Raw genomic sequence first — 6,985 nt, forward strand, 5'->3', positions numbered from 1 at the left:
CTCCAGCTGGTAACAAAAATTTAGCACATGGCAGGCCCTTAATAAGTATGCTCCAAGTGGAAATTTATGTGTATAGATGTGCATGGATTTATTTATTGCAAAATTCAGCGGGTTTTATTATATTCACAAAGTTGTGCAACCATTGACTAATTCTAGAAGATTTCCACCACCTACCCCTCCCCCCCCAAAAAAAACCTGTACCACCAAATTCCTCCCTTCCCTAATCCTCTGGCAACCACTAACCTACTTTCTGTCTCAATGGATTTGTCTACTGTGCACATTTAATACAAATAGAATCATATAATTGGGGTGCCTGGCTGGCTCAGTTAACCATCTGACTTCGGCTCAGGTCATGATCTCATGGTTTGTGAGTTCGAGCCCTGTATCAGGCTCTGTGCTAACAGCTCGGAGCCTGGAGCCTGCTTCAGATTCCGTGTGTCCTTCTCTCTTTGCCCCTCCCCCACTCACATTCTGTCTTTCTTTCTCTCTCAAAAATAAACATTAAAAGAAGTCGCATAGGATTTTCAAGGTTCGTTCATGTTGTGGCACGGACCAGTGCTTCATTCCTTTTTATAGCTGAATAATGGTCCCTTGCCTGTATGTACCATATTTGTTTATCCATTAGTCAGTTAATGGACCTTTGGGTGGTTTCTACTTTTCGGTTATTATGAATAATACTGCTATGGATATTCGTGCACAAGCAGCTGTACCATTTTAGGTTTCCATCAGCAAAGCACAAATGTGCAGGCCTTCTGCATCTTCACACCTTGTTATTGTTTTCATTTTTATTATAGCCTTCCCAGTGCCAGGTTGAATTTGATTTGAGAAGAACGGTCTTTGGAGGACATCTTAGCATTCTTTTTTATCTAGCAACTTGCTTTCTTGGAGACCTCTTGCATTTTGCAGCCCTACTGGAAAGAAGCTCCATGACGTACCCAATATTGTTGACTTATAAGAAGGCCGTGATGGTCCTTCAGCATTCAACATTTTCCCTGGTGCCCCTTTTCAAATCTAATCAGATCAGAGGTAGTTCAGCATACAGTTCTGAGCTTATCAGATTGTGTGACCATGGGAAAGCTCCTTTTTCTCTCTGGACCTCAGGTATTTTACATGTATATTGAGTAAGACATGTTCAGTGTCTTACTGGAAGGTTGGAATAAGCCCTCTCAAAGCTTACTTTTAAAGTTCAACGCAAGGCAGTAATCGATGTCTGCTTTCCAGTCTCCTCCCTGATCTGTCTCCTTTCTTTTTGGGAATTGGTCCTCATTTCTGGCAACTGATTCTTACGGGAACCTTCGAAGCAGCATCCCTCACTCCAGAAATGGACCTAATTAAAGTACTTCTTCTGCCTGGACAGAGCGATCAGTTCAGAGATAGGTATATGGCACAAGCGAGGGAAATTGGAGTCTTTCCTGGGATTGTGAACCTAAGCTATTAGGGAGGGTATCCTCTGCTGCTGGGGCTCAGTAGCTAAAGGAATGTGTCCCCTGTGGTGCTGGTGGCCATCATGCTTTCCACATGGAAAGTAGAAATGATGAGACACGTTGTGTTGTTCGAGGTCCTTGAACCTGGGCCTGCAGTTAAACCCGCCCCTACATTTTTTCTGTTCTTCCTTCTGTGTGTGTGTGTATAACTTATCTTAGCTGAATTTCAGTCACTTTTCTTAATCAGAAAGTGTCTGACTAATATATACAGAAACATTTATTGAGTGTCCATGGTGGATACTTTGGCGTCAACAAAGAAATGTAAGTCCACAGTCTCAAGGAGCTTACAGGCTAGGTTAATGGCCAAGCCGCAGAAATAAGAAAGCCCGCTGTGCAGTCAACCTTGTCTGTATGAGGAAAGGTGCTTTGACTGTCCAATTTACTGATCAGTATTTTAACTAATGTACCATTTCAGAGACTGCAGTTTCATGGCACAGAGTCTCACATAGTTTTCATATCTGATGGCCCTGAACGGTCTACCATGTATTAGCTGCATGACTTTGGACATGGTGTTTTAATGTTCAGAGCCTCATTTTCTTTTGGTCATCCATAAAATAGGGATACTATTATTTAGTTCATGGGTTGTTTTGAAGATGAAATAAAACAATTCAGACAACGCGGTTCCTAATACCTAATTCGTCTTCATAACTTTGCTCCCTTTCTCTGTCCAGAACCCCCTCCAGTCTTGAAAAATCAAACTAATTCAGAGTCTGCCTGTAAAAAAAAAAAAAAAAATACCTGTAAACAGGAGAAAGCTTTTTTTTGAAACAGCGATATAAAATAGTTCTTCATCTAAATCTTAAAATAGTAACCGTTTATTTGGGATAATGAATTCACAAACATATTTAAACAACATAATTTAGTGGTTTGCCCAGGTGTTGGCACAGTTTAGGAAAGCTAGCAGGCAGAGATAGATATTCATTGAATGTAATTATTCCTCATACAGAATGAATAGGATTACTAGAAATTAACAACCAAAATGTGTTTATTAAGAATTCTTTTGCCCGAAAGCATGGGTGTTTTGATTCCGTGTTGTAACTCTAACAGTCTTTGTATGACATTGGTAATGTAACCAACACACCTATTTGTCATTGACTCTAGGACTTGTTGACACATAAATAAGAAATGAAAATAATGTAGTAACCTAAAGGGCATCCTGGTGAATCACCCCCATATTGTTGTTATTGTTTAATGAGCACGCATGACAAATTAATGTTATGCTAATGGATAATCAGTTTATATTCTGCTGGCTCAGGGCATATATAACATGTTCACTTGACTTTTAGTTGCATTTCTAGTTTTTCCAAACATCAGTTACTCTTTTTCAAACCTTAGTTGCCCTTGTCTTTATGAACCTGACCCTATCTACAGGGTGACCAAAATTTGTTGAAGTAGTGAAGAAACAATTAAAATATGTAAAGAGATTTCCTGAAAATAAGTATTCATTAGTGTACATGTATAAGGTAGAAATATGAAATGGCATGAGGGTTGCTCTTACCGTCTAAAACAATGGCAAGTTTGTTTATAGAACAATCATCCTTTGAATCAATTATTTTTCTGATTAGATTACCCTCATAAGGAAATGAATACAGTGCCCTTTAGAAATGCAATATAGTTATGAAAAAAAAAAAAAGCCCACCCTCTCCCTGTACATTTTAATGATTAGCAAAGCTATCTCATGGTTTGGATGGAGGCCCAGGAAATGATCCAAATGGGATTATATTTTCTTAATCTATTAGGATAATGTACAACTTGCTTCCACTCTCCACCCTACCCCATCTAACTTGGCAAGTATTGTTAGCAGACTCTGAAATAGTTATAGTCCAGAGACAGACTCACATACAGTTTATCATCTCCAGACGCTGTGTCTGTCATAGCCTGAAACCTTAAGAAGAAAGTATTGCTGACTAGAAGAGAATTCATGTGTTTTAGAATTTGATTGATTATGGGCACCCAGTTAACAGTCAGTGTGATCAGCATTATGCAAACAGATAAGGGTCATGGCCTCTGTTTGCTAAAAGTGTTCGCCTTCCACATGCACCCCTTAAAAAGTTACAGCGAGTATTGAGTTTCAAATTTGTAATAAAAATTCAGGAAAATCTAAAGTGATCATTGTTTCTTAGCACCTGCTCTTAATCTGCCTGCATAGCCCAATGCAAGTGTAAGCGCTGGGGAGGAGAGAGATGCTGTTTTTACAGTGATCAGGCGGCTTAAGGTAGGCAGTCATCTGAACCGCTTTCAGAATTAAAGAGGTCTGGATGAAAAAGTGGTGAGCCCTGCTTGGGGAAGACACCAAGACTTGGCCCTCTGCTAAGATGATTTTGCCCAGACACGATCGTGATCGTGATCATTGAGAGACTCAGAGATAAGAGCAAAAGTTGCCAGTCACGCCAGAGGAAGGGGCACTGCTCTTTCTTCTCCCTACAGATACTTATTCCCAAGGGACATCGCAGGGCCCTGGGTTTTGGGAGGTGATACCATGGACTTGGAAGAAACCTTTATTTGGTGTCTCGTTTGGAACCGGCTGCTGAGAAGACCATGCCGACTACCTGGAGAAAGAACTCCATCAGCAGATCCTCCACACCTATAGGACTTGGGGAGCCACTCTGACTGCCAGAGAGGCAAGGAATCCAGGAGGGGGCACAGTCACTCCTGTGCCATTTTGAACCTTTGCGGGTTCTTTGAGAGACAACGGTATTATGGGTAATTAACGTGTACCATTGGGTTGTTGACTGTGTTTTATCCTAGTTTAAAACTCTCGTAGAATATTTTGGTCAGGGAATTGACCGACACAAACATGTCCGGTGGGCATTCACTACCTGTTTTCCGAGTGGGAATTTAAGTGAAGGAGCATCTGATACCCCCTGCTCCCCCTCACCAAATAACCGTGTCTTAAAAAAAAAAAAAAAAAAAAGAATCCACAATTTTTTCTACCCTCTCTTTTTATTAGAGGTTTAGTTCAACTGATTAGTATTTAGTGTTTATAATATCCAACTTCTCCCTCGGGGGGTGGCGTGGGGTGGGCTGAGAGCAAAACCAAAATACCCTAAAAAGAAAGCAGGCCCGTTTCTTTGCCCTTTCTTGAAACTTGACCTTTAAAACAGATCGCTTCTCTGCAAATACCTTTCCTATTTCACTAAAAATGTACCCCCCTCCAAAAGTCCTGGCCTTCCCAACCTCCTAAATGATGAAATAGAATATACCCCCCAAGCTCCCGCCACTGTGGGTAGGAGAAGGTAGGAGTAACATTCTCCACCCTGCGCCAACAAGGAGTTCATTCATCACAACGAGGCACCTTTCCTCAAGAAGAAAGCAGGAGACATGGAAGCTTTCCCCTGAGTTGGCTAGCAGGGCTTGCAAGAGGAGGGATGCATGCAGGGTTTGAGATCCTACTGTCTTTAAATATAAAGAGTCCGATCACCAAGTGTAGAGGCGGAATGCATAGGTGGAGGTGAGTGGGGAGGACGCTTGCTGGCCAGGGGGTGGGTTGCACTGGAGAAGCACCCAGTCAGGAGCTGTCACGCAGGTTTCAAGGGAATGGAAGGGACCATTTGGGCAGAGGAGGGGAAAGTCCATCCTCCTCCTGAGGAACAGGACCAAGCCAGGCTTCCCCTGAGAATGGGTGGCAGAGGCGAGGCTCTACGGGCAGCTGGGTTTGTTTTGCTGGGATACGTTCTCTGAAAGTCTTTATATTCTTCTGGAGCAGGAAAGTCTTCCACTAGATGGGAAGAATACTTTGAGTCAAAATCATCCAAGAAAGAACGACAGTGGCAATAGAATCGCTGTGGCCATTCCTCAGTGGTGGTGGTGGCGGAGGAGGCGGGGCTGGCCCAGCTGGCGTCCTCGAGGGAGGCTGGTCGGGGCTTGCCTCAGCTCAGGGGTTCTGACCCATGCATTCCGCATGGCAGTGGGGAAGGCGGAGCATCTCTGGAACCATTTAGGATCATGGGTGAGGGGATGGGCGTGGTACTCCCTGACCGCGAGAGTCCTGGACTGGGGGAGGTAGCCGATTACTCTATAGCGAGGGAGAGGCCCTAGGTGGCCTCTGTGGCAGCTCAGGGACCGACCCCTTCCTTGGTGGGACTGGAGGGTCCACTGGGGACCCCAGGAGGCTGGCAGCGAGATGGGGGAGGAGAAGCCACACACTGGCCACGTGGTCCCATTCTGATATTCACAGGGGACAGAGGTGGTTTTGACAGGGTTGGAGCAGGAGGTCCCTCTCGACCAGGGTGCAGCCTGCGTCCGGGTGTGGGAGGCATGGGTTTCTCTCTGTCCTAAGACTGGGGCTTTGTTGCGGTGCATGGGCAGAGGTGGAACAAGAGGAGCCCAAGAGCTGTGCTTCCTGCCTGTACTGCTGGTGGTATTAAGCTGAGAGAGGTCTAGTAATGAGGGTCCCTGCCTCCCGGACAATTCTGGGAGGGAGGCTCGGCTGCTGTCTGTATCATCTTGAACACATCCATTGGCTTGTGGACACCGGTGACCTTTGGGCAGCAGCTTGCGAACCGGGGACTTTAGGGCCAGCTCACCAGCCAGGTTCTCTGAAAGGTCCTTGGCTCCCGCAGGCCGGAGGTGCGGCACTCCTCCTAGAAAGACACCTCCCTCGGGCTTCAGGGCAACTGTTCCAGAGGCAGAACCACCACTGTTTCCTTTGGGTTTCTCAAGGAAGGAGAAAGGTTGGGAGTGAGCACTCTGATAGTTAATGTTGGTCACCTTCTTCAGCCGTGTGTTTTATTTCAAGAAAGTTGTAGTTGAATTATGCTCACATGGAATCTTACGGTGGCTGTTCATTTTTGTGTGTATAAAAGTAGCTTCAAAGAATAGGCTACAGGTGTGGTTGAAGAGAACACCTTCCCTTTGATGTTAAACACCTCTGTCTTTATTTATTTAAAACAAGCCAACCTTAGGGGCGCCTGGGTGGCTCAGTCAGTTAAGCGCTGGACTCCAGCTCCAGTCTTGATCTCATGGTTCATGGGTTCAAGCCCCGCATAGGGCTCCGTCCTGACCCCTCAGAGCCTGAAGCCTGCTTAGGTTTCTGTGTCTCCTTCTCTCTCTACCCCTCCCCCACTTGTGCTCTGTCTGTCTCTCTCTCTCTCTCTCAAAAAAAAATAAATAAAATGTTAAAAAAATCAAATAAAACAATCCAGCATTGGCTTGGATTAAGATTTTAGAATTAAGACACAGAGGAAAATTAGCTCCACTGTGCAATTGAGAGGTTTTTTCCCCCCATGCATAGATAGAGCAGCTGCATGTGAGGTGGAGAAGTCTGCTAGGGTAGATCTTTGAGGCCTGGCCGCACGAAAATAGGTTAAATTTATTGAGCCTATAGAATTTCATACAGAGGAATTATTTGGGGTGGGCTGAAGCAGGGTAGCTTGGAGTCAGTTTGGCATTCACTCATTTATTTGTTCAATTAACATTTGTAGAGCACCCAATTTGTACTCGGTCCTGGGTTGGCTACGGGTTCTAATGGAGAACAAGACATAGTTCCTACTCACACGTAG

General features: G+C 44.5%; 1 pseudogene; it reads right to left on the reverse strand.

Annotated features, from left to right (window-relative positions):
- Window positions 1-5,001: 5,001 nt before the first annotated feature.
- LOC131505706 (WAS/WASL-interacting protein family member 2-like) lies at window positions 5,002-6,206 on the reverse strand (annotated as a pseudogene).
- Between the last annotated feature and the right edge of the window lie 779 nt (window positions 6,207-6,985).

The sequence above is a fragment of the Neofelis nebulosa genome, chromosome 2, assembly GCF_028018385.1.
Source record: "Neofelis nebulosa isolate mNeoNeb1 chromosome 2, mNeoNeb1.pri, whole genome shotgun sequence".
Lineage (NCBI taxonomy): Eukaryota > Metazoa > Chordata > Mammalia > Carnivora > Felidae > Neofelis > Neofelis nebulosa.